The 17,438-nt window shown below is 48.4% G+C and overlaps 1 protein-coding gene across 1 annotated transcript in view; it reads right to left on the reverse strand.

Annotated features, from left to right (window-relative positions):
* Positions 1–17,438, reverse strand: part of Snd1 (staphylococcal nuclease and tudor domain containing 1) — a 413,057-nt gene that overhangs the window by 60,481 nt on the left and 335,138 nt on the right. The gene's annotated exons all lie outside the window — the stretch shown is intronic.

A 17,438-nucleotide genomic window follows, 5' to 3' on the forward strand; every position in this document is an offset into this window, starting at 1 on the left:
ATGTTGTGGGTAGGAGCCTCAAGTCATCTGGTGTAAGGTGGGAACTGCTAAGCTAAGACAAGCTCAACCAACCGACACCCCGAAAGAGGAAGGTGTGGGCTGCTGGGCAGGAAGGGTTTTCAGAAGATGCTCACAGGAGGAAGGAAGACCATTTTCTACAGACATCGTTCTTACGCTGAGAGCTGTCTTTACAGATCTATCTTATTAAAATAATTTAAAAGAACATCACAAATTTGTACTATGCCAAAATGTTGAGAGGCAATAATTATTATTTTTTCCTTCAGAGGCAAAGAGGAAGATAGATCTGTAAATATATTTAAAGTTGGAAACCCACCAGAGTTCAAATGAATCCTAAAGGGGCTGTTTCTTTGTCCATGTGCCCAAGCCCTCCCCTGTCAGTGCTTCAGGACAGCTAAGAAGGAAGGGAGCTGGCGTAGCTCTCAGTCAGATGCTTTCACATTGCACCAGATTCCTGCAGTTGGGCATAACCCACTCTGCAAGGCGTGTGTCTATTCAGGGTTTCCCGGGAGGAGGAGGCGGCCTGAAGGGGGTGCGGCCCTGGGGAAGGAGGAAGCAGAGCAGTAGAGGGATGATTCACAGGAGGCCATAAATTAGCATTGTGCTGTGTCCACCTGTTGTTCCGGGTATCTGACAAATGATTGTAGACAATGATGACATTTTATGATTTTTCAAAAAACGATCTTGTTTGTTTAAGGTGAAAAAGGAGGAGAGGCTGGGAGTGGGGGACTTGGGGGAGTGGAAGCTTTTCTCCTGCTTGGGATTTGCTGACTATTCTAAATGCTGATTCATTAGGGATTATTGCAGCTGATGCCAACTGGTTGTGGTGATACAGTGGGAGCAGAACATGAGTACAGAGGAAAAAGGAGAGCTAAAAAAGGACACAGGCTCCATTTAAAGGAGCCTTTGACAACCAGGATGTTTCTGGGGTTGGGTGGGGGTGCATGTGAAATGCACAGGTACAGCAAAAGTGACAATGGGGCACACACACGGAGTCCTGTGGAGTGAGGCCCCTGGAGGGAAGCTTCCCTCCCCTAGGCCTACCTCCAGTAGAGTTATGAGCAGGGGCAAGATCTGTTGTTCTGGTCCATTTAATGATGTAACTTTCAGTTATTATTTTAGCTTTAAGATGAAATAAAGGGTTCAGATTTGAAAGGGGGTGGCATGGGTGGGGGGAATGCCAACAAAAGAACACTGATTGTAATGTGAGAAAAGTGTATTTTTGTATTTTAATAAATATTGTTCAATTTTTAATTCACTGTCCCCAAAGGGTTAAATTGAATAAGACCCTAAACCTATACAGTCATTTATATTTACATAAAGGGGGAGGGGGGAAGGAAGAGGCTCAACACGGGGAGGGAGACAATGTTAATTTTCTTTTAAGTGTGGGAAAATGCTGAAAGCTGTCAACCACCTTTCTTTAGTTTAAATAAATGCAGCCCAACTCCAGTGCATCTTCCTCAAGCTAAGTGTGTTAGTCCCTGGCTTTGTTGGGGATATGACCAAATTCCCCACGCCCTGGGAAGGCAGGGGAAATGGGTCAGCCTCAGCTCCTGGGACCTGGCCAGAAGTGAACCGCTGCCTCAGCAGAACCCTATGGTCAGGCAGTACCAGCTCAACCCAAGGACCCTGGGAGGCTTGGATTTAAGAGGGCTGCAGTAATGGAGTTTGGCTGCAAATTCCCACAGGCAGTGTTGCTTCCCCGAGTGCTGAATAGTCAGATGTGCTTTGGAGGAGATGGGGGGCCTGGCTCTTGAGGTTCACAGAGCAATGACTTCCAGGGAGGTTCCGTGAACAAGGGCCTGAGGTTTCTTCTGCACATATCCATACTGATGCGGGGAATGGGGACTGAGTGGGTGTGATCTATCTGGCACTGAGACGGGGAAGAGGCAGGCAGCACTTTGCAGCAGTCGGCTAAGAAATGACCAGTTTTGAATCTTCCTAGGCAAACAGATCATTTCTGGCTATCAGTGCCTATGGCCGCACATACGTGCTGGTGTGCACTTACAATGCAGGCGACCGTGGCTGGTTCTTTCTGTCATTCGTTTACAACTCTACCCCTAATAAAGAAAGAGAACTGCAGCAGTGCAAAGGGTGGGACTTGGCTAGGATCTGAAGAAAATCCAAGAAATGATTGTTTCCTAAAGCCACAGGACACAACTCAGGCTGTTGGGAACAGCTTCCTGGGTATACACTCTGAGGTAAGAGGGGACGAAGTTGCTGCCTCAGCACCACAAGGTGGGGTGCCGATTTCCAGTTTCCTAACATCCTCTCTTTTGGCTGCTGTCTGGGAAGTCAGAAATGATGCAGTAGCTGCGATGACCAAGGGTCTCGGGCTAAACGAAGGTCTGACGGCAGAGGCAGAGAAACGGGAGGAATGCTGGGTAGGGATGAACGCCTTCGTCCTAGGGATGAGCAGATTCCGGTCTTGGAAACTGAAGGGCGAGGGTGGGCTTATCCTCTGGCCTGGCACTGTTCTGGGCAGGTAGAGAGGTAGCGCTCTTTTGCCATACAGCTGGTGGTAGATCCTGCCTAAGCAGGAGCTTGGGACAGTTTTCAGAAGAGCCCCATGAGCACAGGGAAGGCTGCGTTAGTGACTCACTCTCAAGCCTGGCCAAGCTGTAAGGCTGGTTACCTGGGAATGGGACGTGGGCTGGTAGCTCTTCAGGGGTAGTTATAGCAACACATTAGAGCAAAGACTGTGGCTGAGTATATGGGATTACAGAATTTTCATTATAGAATTAAGGTCATGAAAATCACTTAGCCTAATTGAAAAAATTTTTTTCTGGTCAAGGAAACTGAGTGCCACAGAACTGGAAAGACACCTCCAAGGTCACACTGACAGTGGAAGAGTGAGACTAAAACCTGGGTCTCCTGACTCCCAAGACAAATGTGTTTTTTTCCCCATGCTAATAGGCAACTAAAATGGGACTTCCTACGGATACTTCTGTGTTCTCTTCTCCCACAAAAAGCTATTCATTTTCCATCCCAATGACCTCGGCCACCATGTAAGGCCTGACCACAATTCTGACCTCAGGAGCCCCACTCTGTAGGTGCATAAGAGGTTGGTGTCTCAGGAGTGCACATCCAGATTATGGATTCTTAGCCCAATGGCAGACAGAGACTGCAGAGTCCCACAGAGGGTGACAGCTACAGGAGAAAGATGACTTGGCTTCCTCGCAACCTAGACTGGAAAGCTTTGCAAAAGTAGATGACTGACAAGGTCTTAACGCTCCTATTATAGACAGTGTCCATAGGGAGTGGGGCCTGCCTACTTGGCCCAACAATAATAAGACTGGGATGGGAGAAGAGGACCACAGTTCTTCTCACCTACTGTGCATACTTACCTAGTCTTAGCTCTCTTAAAATGTTCACATCTGTTTATTTAGTGGGGGCGGGGGCATGTGTGGCTTTCAGAGGACAGTTTGTGGGAGTTGCTTCTTCCCTTCCTCACATGTGATAAGGCCAGAGCTCATTCAGGTCATTAGGCTTAGCAATGAGAGCCTTTACCTGCTGAACCATTTAGTTCTTTAAATGCCACACTGTGGTCACCATTTCTAAATCTACTGCAGGACTTCTCACTACCCTTTGGTGTAATGCTGTACTCTATTATCAATGGAGGCAGGCAGGCTAGTCTCTAAGGCTTAGAGACATTAGCTTTACCATGGCTATTTAACATGTACTGGGGCCAGCAACTTGCTGGGTGGAACAACATGCAGAGTCCCTCCTGCAAGACAATTCCTACTGTTGGCAGGAAAAAAAGCCAGAGTCGACTGCCTTTGACTTCCCTCTCTGGCCGATGACTAGATGCAAGAGAGCAAGGTGGGTCTGTCTTACTCCAGGCTTTCTACCTCAAGAGGGTAGAACTCAGAATTTAGGGTCTACCGTTTTCAGCACACCAGAGCAGCAAGGGCTTAGAATTGGAGGAGAGAAAGTAGAGAGAACACTTACATCTGAACATATGTCTGATTTTATCTCCTCTACTGGCACTTAGCACACCATGCCATCACCTAATGCAGGCGCTGTTCATGCCATTTCTAAAGCCTGTCTCAGCTAAACTGCAAGACAGCTTTTGGCTCAGGGCGACTGTCTTTGGTCTCCATCCACACAGAAAGCACCCTTCCTTTGCAGGGGGAAGAATGGCTTGGGTACTGGATTGTTTCCATCTTCTTTTTAAATTAAAATAAGTAAATTACATCTTGAGCATATTTCAGGAGATAGAAAAGTAGGTCAGTATCGTTACCCCACCTTGTGTACACACACACACACACACACACACACACACACTTTGCAAAGAGACTATGGAGCCAGTGTCCTGGGCTGAATTCCGGCTCCATCATTTCCCAGTTTTGTGACTTACCAAGTACTTAGTGTTTACATCTGTAAAATGAAGACAATGTGAATTACTACCTCACTACTACCTTATAGGCTGCTGTAGATGTTGGTACACTGACCTCACACTCTGTGGTGGCTGATGCTCTATAGTAGGTACTTTATTTGATGAACCTGACGTCTACTCTCACTAGTCCAGAGAGAAAAAAAAGGTTTTGTAGGAGTTGGGAGGACAATGCTACCTATGAGAACAAACATGAAGGAGAAGATGGTTGTATTTTGTTTTGTACCTAACTGACTCTGCAGCTGGCCCACAACACTGTCTTCGTCTAGGAATGGATTAATTCTTTATGAAGGTGGTTCTGCTAATGGTGATATAAAGACCGAGGGCCAGGCCAGGACATTTCTACCTGGAGAGCCATGGTGTTTAACAAGATGGTGAGCACCGTATGGACTCTTCATCTGTCTGGGTTCTCCATCAGGGGTCTACGGAACCACTGTTATCCAGGTCCGTGGTAAAAACACTCCCTTGTTGTAAAGCCTCAGCAGGTCTGGAGGTGAAGGAGGAAACACGGAGATGGAGAAGGCTCTTGGCACAGAGAGAGCTGCTGGCCTCTTGGAGAGAGGCAGCCAGCACCGTGATTTTAGCAAGGGAGAGAGAAATGAAGCCATGTGGAGAACACACAGGCAAGGGTCTGCAATGTACTTAAGAAGGAAAGCCAGGGAGATTTTTTTAAAAATTAACTTAGTAAGCAAGATGCTGGTTGGACCCTGGATGGCAGAGGACAGGTAGTGACGCTGATGTCATGAAGCCGAGGAGATGAAAAGCAGGGAAGTCAGCTAGTCTTCCAAGGGAGCGTAAAGGCCAATGCAGTTGCTTTCCTAATGAAAATCTAGAATTAGACTTCAGGATGATCATAGGTTCTGTCCTCTGGAACATGCCAACTTTGCTGCCCAGGACTTGGGCCAAACCATATCTTCCCACAATAGTCCTGATCCCTCTCCTACAGGCTGTCCACTGTTGGGAAAGCAAGCCAGTCTTCAGGTGGTATCTTAGCCTGGACTCTGACAGCTTCCTTGGGTCTGCTGTGAGCCTATCCCCTCATTTCTATTAAGGTACAGGCAGTCACCAAAGGAGAAGTAGAGGGCACAGTTTAGTATTTATCCACAAGGGAAGGTATTACAGAAATTATGATTACTGAGTTCACTGCATATAAAGACTTGTAGTGAGTCAGAGTAGGCCTACCCTGTGGGGAGATCCTGGAGGAGCTGTCTTGTCAAAGCAAGTTAGCACTTAAGACGGCAACAACATTTCAGAGAATCTGGAACCTCTGTCTGGGAAGCACGGAGATGAGAGGCCACTCGCTAGCACCAGGTGTGAGGGCTGCTGGACCACACAGTAAGACTCAGCCTTTCGAGCTCACTCATTCTATGTCCCCAGTTATTGTTATTAATGGTCACATCGTTAACAGAACAGTCCTTGATCTGTTTGTTTCTTTAGTGGCCACCTACCTTATATACCTACTAATAAAGACACCCTTCATTACGACATCAGCTTTTCTTTCATAATCTCCATTGGAGTCTACGCATCTCCATGACAGAGCTTCAGGAACCCTGAATGATCCTTCCATGCGAGAATGATGGCTCTTTCTTACCTCTAATATGTGCATGCTATTGCCTCTCCAAGGCAGCTTCTTAAAATGCTAGCTCTTACAGTTCCTTTAAGGTCTCAACTCTGGTTTTCCCTGTCTCTGAGCTGGTGGTATTTTAGTCATTAGATAAGTCACTCGACCTGCTCAGTGAGTCAGAAAAGGAGAAGGAGAAAGGCTTTCACACACCGTTCCTTGGGCAAAGTTTGGTTTTCTGGCCTCAGGCTACTTCTTCCCAGTCTTCAAGGTCTGGATTTCTTCCCTTATCTAGCCACTCATCTGGGTTCATTAATACCATTCAGACAGCTGCTCAAACTCAGGGACCCTCTCCTCCCCCATGGGTAAATTGAATGAGTTACAGAGAATTCTCCACATAGGCAGTCTCTGTCAGCCTTTGGTCTTAACTGGAGGAACACTCACTGCAGCCCTCATAAGAGCTCATAGGTAGAGTGGAGGCTTCAGACAACAGCAGCCTGCTCCTGCAGCCTGGCAGCCACACTGGTTACAAGTGATAATCTATTACCATTCCAAGAAGACTTAATTTCTGGACTTAAAGGAAGTCGGATAATACTTTATCCTATTAGTGTCTGCCTGTGTGAACCGACAATGGCTTCCTTCTGACATGACAGCATATTCTTCCAGTTTCTCTCTAAGGTTGAGGAGAGGGAAACCTGGAGTATGAAAGGAAGGAGGAAAAGAAAAACATAAGGAAGAGACTGCTAGAGGGGCCAGGGAAAGGGAGACAATTTCCTCCTATTAAAAACAAGGACAAAGTCAGGGCACAACTGAGGTCTCTCAAAACATCTACATCTGGAGTATGCATGTCGGACAGTCTCTGAAGCTATCGGGAAATATGACTATAACAAGACTAAAGTGTTGGCCCATTACAAATCTGTATTTAATTCTACTGTGTCAGCATATAGCATTCCCTTTCTTTATCTCTCTTCTTCCTCCTCGTTCAGGTATATATCAGCTCCAGTTGGAATCATGGTGGGGTGACAATGGCATGGAGACAGCATGGACTTATTATGCTTTGTAATGTCAGGGATGGGAACACAGTCAACAGAGCCCTGTAAATGCACTAGAGAATTCTGTTGAACTACCCCAGTTAATATATGAAGACGATGAGAATGTGATTTGCTAGTAATAGTGTAATCCAGCAGGGTCACCATCATGTTTGACTCCAGGGGGTGCCACGTGTGGAAAGTAACTAGTGACCGTTGGCATTTGCAATTCTGTGCAGTCTCTAGTAGTTCCTTTGTAGGGGGAGAAGGACTTTCCATCCAGTTCTGACTTATGCTTAATGCTGAAACTAATGGTATTCACTCAAGATTTCATCCAATTAAGAGTTGAGAAACCAGGCAACTCTGCTTCCTTTACAGCTCTAAGTGTTCCAGGGCATGTGGGTTTGGTGGCAGTACAAAACAGATGATCAAAAGCAGCCTTTGTTGCCCAAGTACTCTTCCCCTTCTCTCTGAACTGAGGGAGGGAAGTAAGACAACACCTGCCTCTGTATAGGGAAGGCTAGATCATTTTTGGTTGTGAGCCTAGTCTTTAATGGCTGAGCCATCTCTCTAGCCCAGGAAGGCTAAATCATATTAGAGGCTTGTCAAAGTCACAAACTATCGACTGTTCTGCTTCTCCCTCCCTGGCCTTTGCTGACTTGAGGGACCTACTCTGAACCACTGGGGCCAACAGTCCTATCTGGGGAAGCAGAGTGGCCCTAGCTATAATTTTATCACATATATTTAATCACAATGTGCCTCCTTCATGGTGGCTTCTCATGGAGCCCCAGGAGAAGCATTCTAAAAGAACAGAACTTTCAGCAAAGGCTCTCTCCTGACCAAGTTAATTTAGCAGACATTTGCTGTCTTGGATGGGCTGGGGTTGCTTCTCTTTTCAACTTCAAAGCTGAGAAGAGAGGGGAGGTGGCGAATGCAGAGAGATAAAGAGGAGGGCGGGGCTTCGAGCAAATTACTTTCCATCTATTAGGGAGTGGTAATTTCTCTTGGTTCCCCTAGAGATCGGTCCCCTTCAATAATGGCCTGACTCTAGTGATTCCCACTCTTAAGCAACAGCATGTGTTATGCTGGTGTTGAGACAAACTGTGCCAGAGAATTCTCTTTCTCTCGGAGGAGCTGCTATCATTGTGCAGGCAAGATCAGCCAGCAAGGAGGAAGTGTTCTTGGTACTGAGCTGGGAAGATGAGCAGAGAGAAGGTTCTTCTCTGGAAGGCTTGGTACAGCTGACTAGAAGCAACCTGCCTCTCTGCCCCCCACACCCCCCCAAAGTGGAGATAAGAAGGTGATAGGCAGAAGGGCTCCCTGTGGCGGTCGGATCAATGGACCAAGGGAGATGGCCTAGGAAAGACTATATATACTTCGTTACAAGCTGGTGAATCTCAGGTGAGGAAAGCACTGGCTCATCGGTTAGGAGGTACAGGCAGGTTTTTGAGGGGTGAGGTGTTACTGCAGGCAGCACAGTGGGTAAAAGCAGATGAGTACCTGAGTTATGAAAGGGGAGTAAGTTTTTTTTGAGACTCTTTAAGGAACCTTTTCAGGTCCCTAAATCAGTCATATCCAGGGCAGATGCACTTGGATGTATGTGGTCTGCAGTTAGGGCCACAGCTATCACTGAAGCTGTAGAGACTGTGAGGGTGTGTGAGCTCATCTTTGTTTTAACAGACTGAAGTCTGGTGAGAGCTAATGTGGCTCCAGCTAGTGTGGAAACCACTGCCAGCCAGTCTTGACCAGGGGGGCAGGGGGTCCCCCTCATTTCGGCCCCTATTGGCTTGCCTGTGATGGAGTCGGACTGCTTCCACAGGCTGCTTTGCCAGATGTGTCAGCAGGCAGCCTGGTCAGAGAGCCTGCGGTGCAGACAGATGCCCTGGGCTGTATTCAGGATGGCAAGACCCTTTATGGTACTGTGGCTCAGCTCTGGGGCAGCGCCAGATAGGCAGGGTAATTTTCCTCAGCCAGATCCATTCCCCCCAAACCTCTTCAAATATGTGGGCCATGGAGGGAGGCAAATTTAATTAAAGTACTGTGTCATGGACTGCCCTTCCTGGGCAAGAGCTAAAAATGGGCTCATGCTGACATGCAAACCGTGTGTACTGAGAGCATGTGTGTGTTCGTGCTGGGCTATCGGCAGCTGGAAGGGGCTGGCAGTGCCTAGGGCTGCACAGTTAGCTGGCCCTTCTTTGCTGCAGCGAGGCAGAGTCAACAATCCAACCTGGGCCCCACACAGCTCCACTCACCCTTTCCTTTTCCCTTCGATGGCTGAGTAGCACCCCCTTTCTGCATCAGTTCATTTCTCCTCAGACACCTCTGTTGTTGGCACTCAGGACTTTCCTGTAAGGCTGCGTCCTGCACTGTGCTGCGAGAAAGGCATGGAACTGCTGGGAGATACCATTCATGAGCGCACAGGCAGGTTTGTTTGACTTGGCAGGAGATGGAGGGGTCTCCCGGGCGACTCTCAAGAGTGCTACTTCAGCAGTTCCCTACTGGCAGTGCTTTGCTGGATAGAGAAATCTTGTCAGGTGCCAAAGTACAGCACAAAGTTCCCCTCTTTTGCATGCACAAGTACCAGTGTGTAGGGCCTGAGCATCAAAGTCAAGGAAGGCTGGGCATTTAACACATGGAAATCACCAACCCAAACAAGTGATGGCTTGGCTGGGCCTGTCAACCAGGCCTCAGTGCTCCAGTCTGTGTACTCTACACGTATACAGTGTTGCTCCGGAAGCTGGGTGAGGGCTTTCCTCTGCTGGTGGGAACCAGCCTGTGGTGGATCCGTGTGGAAGTGTGAAAACAGACACAAGGCAGCACAGTGGCTTTCCCAGCTGGGGGATCTTTTCTCAACTTCTCCCCAGAGAAAACAGCAGCTACAGTATCTGGAGCATGAGGGGTGGTCCTGTACCCGCCGTCAGGAGATCTTCCTGGGAGACTAGTTGCATTCACATCTCCTCGCTCGGGTCCAGGGCGTTCTGGCACCTAGATGGCTACAGTGTAGTGCAGGTGGCTGTGGAGGCGATGGCAGGCTTATGGAAGGCTTTGTGACAAGAGAGGGAAGAACTTCCCTACTCGAAACTAGAAGCCTCTAAAATGGCAAGAAAAGAAGGCAGTGACTCTCCTGGAGCCTTGCTGTACTGACACCGCACTGAGCGCTCCAGGGCCATTCCCTGAGACGTAATGGGCTGTGGATATGATGGTTCCTTTTAGGACCATGACAAATGCTGTCTTGGGATTCACCTCAAGAAGCTGGGCTATGCCTGTAGGTTGCCTGCAGTCCAGCATTTCCACATGACTAGACTTAATGGATTAAGAAGAACCAGTGGATTATGTTTCCTATAGTTAAAAGGGTAAATAACCATTGTAACAGAAGAGAGAATGACACCTCATTCCAGATAATAAGGTCCAAGCAGTCACAGGAAACACAGGACGACGCTAGTGAGACCTACTGTGTGGCGGCTCCTGGGTGTCCTACTATGACAAGGAATACGTCCTCTGTACCAAATGAGCGAGAAGATGCCAGACTGCAGCCCTCAGCTGCAGGTCACCATGGAATTTTAGCAGAACAAGGCCTGTTAAGCCCATGACACTGGCGCAACCTCCTTCCACTTAGACCAAGAGCACACAGGTGAGCAGGACAGAGGCTCATGCCTATTCAGGCCTCTGTCTTTTTTAGTCAGGATGTTATTGGTCTTTAGATGTGCATGATCGATGACCCCAATGACCCAACGACTGAAATTATGCTTGCCCTTCCGCAGACACTCCACGTTGTACAGGGTAAAGCACAGGAGAGGTTGGCCTGAGGTTTCTGATCCTCCTGACTTAAGCAGCCTGGGTCTGGAAGAGTCTCTAGTGCAGAGCAGCTGCCATGGCCTCCCTCCCTGAGCAGCCTGTTCCCAGAGATGACTGTGGGGTGTCACTCAGGCGGATTCAGGTACACTATGGCCTCCCATGGAGTTTACAGTCCAGCTGCCCAGCAGTGAGCCACCCTGAGAAAAGGCTGAGGGCTGTCCTGAGGTTGCTGCCTCATTTCTTCCTCTAAAAGGTCAGCCACAACCCTCCGCATGCTTGTTATTGGTGACTTGATGTCTGTTAGAAGGGGACATGGTAAAGAGAAACTAATTGATCACACAAGTGTGCAACAGCGTACTGCTACCTTCAACACATTAAAGTGCGCTGAGAAAATGAGCAGTGCTTTGAAAAATCCCCAAAGTCTGTAATGACGGGGACAGGAAGGCAGAGGAAAGCAGCTTCTGATCCTGGCTCTTCCCTGGGTTTCCATCCGGCTCACACTAGTCCTGATGAAGCCGAGTGGGCACAGCTAAGGCTATTTGCAAGTCACAAACTAGAAAGTACGTCTCACAGAGCATGGCCGTGAGCCTTGCCCTGTTCTTTGCCCCTTGGGTTCAGTTCATTTTGTCTTTAAGATCACGCAGGAGGCTTAATGTGCTAGAACGTGAACTAACCATGTGTTGTCTTCATCTTGGCCCAGGCTGACTTGTAGGCAAGTCTGGTTCAGCCTGCCCCCTCATCTCAGCAAAGCAGGGCAGGAGAGGATGGATAGGAGTGGCAGACGTCTCTGGGTACGGCTGGGGCCATCTGCACTACTGTGAATCAAGGTTGGCTCAGACAGAAGGCGCGAGGGAGGAGGTACAGCTGCTGATAGCTCAGACAGCTTGGACCTGTCCAGGCAAACAAGCCGCTCAAGTGCAAGAACAGCCAGCCAAGTAGGCAGAGCACAGATACGGACTTAAAGCTTGAAATCTGACAAGGTACAGAGAGAGGGTAGGATGCTGTCTGGTACTTCAACAGTGCCCTGCCTTGCCTGTCTCTCACTACTGTGGCAGGTTCCTTTGTCACTGAGGGGTGGGATGTGAGGCTCAGGAACTAGGGGTTAGAGGCAGGTAGGCAATCCTTGAGCTAGAATTTAAAACTGTCATTCTGGGGATTGTAGAGTCACCTCTGGGTTATTCTTTCTCATCGGTATCTCGAAAACAAACCCAAGCTCTTGTCCATAGACACATCCATCTCCGCCCTACTTCTGTGTTCAAAGTCAAACAGTGGGCACTGGGGAAGCCGCTGTCTACCTGCCGTACTGCTGGCTACACAGTGTGAGGGACCTGTCTGAGAACCACCCAAGGAGAGAATGCAAGGCGGCTCGGTCCTCTTGTGTGGAGGGAGCCAACAGTAGGCTGTTCAGGGAATGAGGCGTTGTCTTGTTTCCTTCTACGGAAGACTCTCTAGGCAATGCTCCCTCTCTTAGGTGCACTTAGCTACACTGGGGGAGCATTAGGTACCAGTGTGTAGCCATTTTTCTCTTCAGGTGGTTTCCTCACTTTGTTTCAATCTACCTTTGCTGTGGGGGAAAAAAAAAAAAAAAAAAAGAAGAAGAAGTACTAGCATTTAAACTTTAGGTCACACTGTAATCTCTAGGGGCAGCAATCGGGACTTCAGCGTTTTTAAATCATCCAGGAGATTAGACACCTCTGCTCTAGATTTGAGAAGGCAAAGGGAAGACCGGTCAGACCGACAACCCAGGCAGCCTTGCCCCTGTCTGAGGAAGCATGAGCTCCTGCCCGAGCCTTCCCTCAGGTTCAGCAGGAGTCACCGCTAAGAGAGCTAGCCAGGTGTCGATGAGTGTCCTAGAAAATAAGAGAGAACCCACGACAGGTGTAGCACTGTCTTCTGAGGCCAAGTTAAGGGAGGAAAGATGGCTCGGACCGAAGACTAACAAACGGGAAGGACGGAGGCAGACCACCTTTTATTCTGCAGCAAGGAGGAGAACGAACAGCTTGCTTCTCTGCAACTGTGTACATAGGAACCTTCCTAGTCAGCCACAGGCTCCTTTCCTGGTGATCAGGGCAAACTCTACATTGCCCCGTGGTTCATGCCCACAGGCCCAGGAGAAGATGGACTAGTTTTCAAGTGAGGCTTCTGGCTCAGTGCCACTGCACTCCTGGCCTTAGCCCTTCCTTGGTATCCTACTTTGCTTTCCTGTTGCTGTGATAAAATATTATGCCCCCAAACAGACTAGACAAGGAGAGAGTTTATTTGCATATACTTCCAAGTTACAATGCCTCGAGGGAGCCAGGGAAGGAGCTGAAGGCAGGAACGAGGAGGCAGGAATGGAAGCAGAGAGCATACTCCCTACTGCTCTCTCAGCACGCCTTCTTACGTAACCGAGGAGCAGCTGCCCAAGAGTGGTCCTGCTCACAGGATTGTGCCTTTCCATGTTAATCTGTGAATAAGAAAATGCCCCATACAAGTGTCCACAAGACAATCTGATGTGGCAATTCCTCAATGAGATTCCTTCTTTCCAGATATGCTTAGGTTCATGTCAAGTTGACAAGTACTAACCAGCACACCTGGCTTATTTATTTGTTTGTATGCTTTTGTGAAGCCAATTCTGCAGCCAGGGACAGGCCAAGCGCAAGGGAAGAATAAAGACTTGATACATGCCCTTGAGGTTACTCAGCATAGCTGAGATGGCTGGGCTGGGAGGGATGACAGTGGGGGTGGGAGGTGAGGGGCAAACATGGTAGAAATGTGTGCTCAGAGCAAGCCAGAGGCAGGAGAAATCTCAGCTTCCACCTGCTTAAAGAATTCTATGGAGAAACAGTGCAGGGTATGTAATGGGCTTGCAGCATACCCACTGCAGTGTACTTCAAGAAGAGGACAGGAGAAAATTCACCCCGTTTGGATTGTGAACACAGGCAATATGAGTGTGTTGTTAGGGCCAAGACTGCCTTTCAACCCTGTAGGGAGCCAGAGATGCCCCAGTCCTTTGGCACAGGCACAGGGTGGGTAGATGACCTCAACACTTCTCAGGCAGGCATCTGCTAAAAGGACTGCCCTGGGAGTTGGAAGCTTGGCAGCCATGCTCTCAGTAAATACTCTGGTAAAACTGTATTTATTCTAGTCCGATAAGTGACCTAGATCGTCTGTAGTCTCACCCCCTCTGTAGGACCCTGTAGCAACTCAGAGATTAGCTTCATGCTTAGGTGTAGGTCACAAGGCCCCCTGAATAAAGATTAGCCAACAGCTTGCCTCTGATGAAGGGGTGCTTAGGCAGTGTCCTCATCAAGGCCATGGTGCGAATGTAGGCTAGAAGCTCCAGCCTGCCTCCAGAATCCATTTAATTTGGCTGTACAAGCTGCTATTGGTCTCACCTGCTAAGCAGCCAGAACAAAATAGCACTTGGGAGTTGGAACAATGTTGAGGACACAATGAGTGTGCCTGCGCAAGCACGTCTCTCACACACTACACACACTATACACACACACACACACACACACGTTGGGGGCGGGGAGAGAGAGAGAGAGACAGACAGGCAGACAGAGAGAGAAAGAGACAGCTGAGAGTATGTGGACTTCTCGGAGTGTAGGGTGGGTACAAACTGCAGGTCACATCTTCAGTAGTCAAACATTGTTGGGTAAAGTGCTCCAAGGAAATGGGGACTTTCTTCTTCTACCGTGTGTCACAGCATAGGTGCGACCATCATTCACTTCCCTGAGGTGGCCAGAAAAGTTCTCAGGACGGAGCATGCAGCACTAGCAAGGGCCAGGTTGGAGCCCCAAGGCACAGCAGCTCTCCATAATAGTTGCAGGGAATGCAGAAGACACGAAGCTGTCTACTCCTGATTCTTACCTAGAGGTAGAACTTAGTTGTTCTCTGTGCCCATCCTGTCCCCAGGCATGCATTGTGTATTAGCAGAGAGATCAAGTCTATGCTGAGGGAAAACCAGTTATGAAATTAGCTAGGGTGTGGTGGTCGGAATTTAATCTTTAAATAAGCCAGTAGTTCTTAACCTTAGATGAAAACTGGCATTCTTGGGGAGTTAAAAAACAAAACAAAACAAAACAAAAAAAACTTAAGAAAAAACATTTTAATTATACAAAAACTCCTGTGAAATTAAAATTTTGAAACCCCCAGTGTGGAATACTACCAAGGACCCCAGGAACCCAGCGTGTGGAGTCCTATGGTCCTCACGGTGCTTCTATCGCTCCCTCTTTTCTTTGCTTCAGCGGTTTAAAGTATATTCTAGATGCCATTCCAGCTTTACACACTTCAGGATGCATCTCTAAAAATACGCGGTCATTTTCTTACATAACCACAATGCTATTATCACACCTACCAAAATTAACAAAGCTTTCCCTTGGTATCAGCTAATGCACCTGGGGAACTTGGGGGGAAACAAAGCTGGTGGTTGATGAAGCTAGGTTCTCTGCAGGGAGGCCTAAGCATCAGCTTTCCTATGCCTCCTTGACCCTTGGGTGTTGCCAGGGTGACGAGTCGCTGGCATGTCAATACAGGATCCTGCCATGTCGTCTGAAGCAAGTGCAGGGAATACCCTCTAGTCCTTGCTCAGTAAGACACAGGACAGTAAAACCCCCTACAGAAACCACACACACACACACACACACACACACACACACACACACACACCAAAACCAAGCCAAAAGACAGACAAGGAGAGCACGACAAAGTCACAGGATAAAGACAAGGAAAATAAGAGCAGAGAACAAAACAACAATCAAAAACCCCAACCCCACCCCCCCCCCCACTCCCACACCCAGCAAGTCAAAGAACGGAATCCCAATCCCGCGCAGCACAAGGGTGCCTTCTGCTCTGGAGTGGAAGCCCACTCACTCGATGCAGCAGAGGCCCAAGCAGCCTGAACGGAGGGTGGTTCCCAGCTGCCCACGCTGCACCTCGACACTAGGCCAGACTGCATTATTTCTCCTCTTTGCTGGCTTTTCTTGCCTCCGTATGTGCTCTCTCTCTCTAATATTCTGACTAATACTGTGCCTCAGCACCTGGGTTTTAGGGAGAATTAATTACATGGGATGTGGTGAGGGGGTGCGCCAAAACTTCTGGGGTGTTGGCACTGGGGTATCCGTAGTACAGCCTTCAGTTTTACTTATTTGTTTCATTTAAGGAAGTAACCAAACAAAACACCCTGCAAAAGGATGAGGCTGTATAGCTGCAGCTAAAAATACCTCCACTGAAGGCGGCCGCTCACCAGCTCCTCCATTAGAGATGCTACAGGGGCCTTTGTGAGCTGTGCAGGGTTGGCAGCTCCACAGGGGATCTGGGCGGCCGGGGACAATCTCAGGAGCAGTGACTTTCTACCGCTGGGTGGAGAGGGACCGGTTAACAGCCCCGAGGCAGCATGGAGCCCGGAGGTTGCAGGTAATTTGTATGTGCTTCTTGCTTCATGGACCTGAGCCAATAATGAGGCCAACTGATAAACCTGAGAATGACCCAGAGTACTCAGGGTTGGCTGTTCTTGACTTCCTCGTGGGTTACATGTGTGCCATACCCAAAGGAGGCAACACGTTGGGGTGCTGGACAGCAACCTGAAGTGTGTGTGCTCCAGGGATACAAAACCAGGTGAAGCCTCTTGGAGGGAGGGGCCTGAGGCGAATGCTGACACTTGAATAGGGACCCCATACAAAGGAACAGGGCTTTGCAAGCCTTTCTCTGGATTTCTTTTCTTCATTGTCTCAATGTGTAAAGGTCATTTAGTCCAACAGTCATTTTTACTGGGGAAGACCAAACCTCATGGAGGTCAGAGTTGGATAATGCAGCAGCCTGGACTTTAAGAACATGGATTTCTGATTCTGAGTCTAGTGTTCCACTACATTGTATCACCCCAGTGAGTGGATTCTTAACTTTCAACAAGTTAATAGAGCTGTGGGGAAAGGTACTTGCAGTTCAGTTGTCAAGGGAAACAATGAACGTGAGAGCTGCCTGATGACCTGCACCCCAAAGGCCTGGGGAAGCACAGAGTCAGACACAGCAACTGAGTTGGGCCATTCCCTGCTTCCGCCTGGTGTAGGCGTGATTAGCATCTGTCAGGAGGAAGAGGGCAGAGGCAAGGCCAAGGCTGGGGAGGGGGCTGAAGAGATAGCTCACATTTAAGAGCACTGGCTACTCCTGCAAAGGATCCAAGCTCAATTTCCAGCAACCGCATAGCAGTTCACAACTGCCTGGAATTCCAGTTCCAGGGGACTCATGCCCTCTTCTGGCCTCTGCAGGCACTAGGCATACATATACTGTACATACATATACATAGACAAAACACTCATACATATTAAAGAATATTTTTAAAAAGAGCATGAAGAGAAAGGAGTTTTAAAAAAATGCTTAGGAAACACACCCAGTGGTCTGGGCAGGATTCAGTATGCTATTGCGGGTCCTGCACTGTCCAACACTGTGACTACTAAAACTTAGTTGAAGATTCTGTTTCTCAGGTGAAGGTGAAGGTGTGTGTGTATGTTCATGTGTGCCGGTGCACATAAACTAGTATCACATGTATTCAGTATCTGCATGTGCCTTCTGGCCACAATACTGGATAGCACAGAAAAAGAACCTTTCAAATACAGAAAATTGTGCTAGCATTACTTGACCCTGGTTGTCTTTCCTCATC

The sequence above is a fragment of the Acomys russatus genome, chromosome 10 (assembly GCF_903995435.1).
Source record: "Acomys russatus chromosome 10, mAcoRus1.1, whole genome shotgun sequence".
NCBI lineage: Eukaryota > Metazoa > Chordata > Mammalia > Rodentia > Muridae > Acomys > Acomys russatus.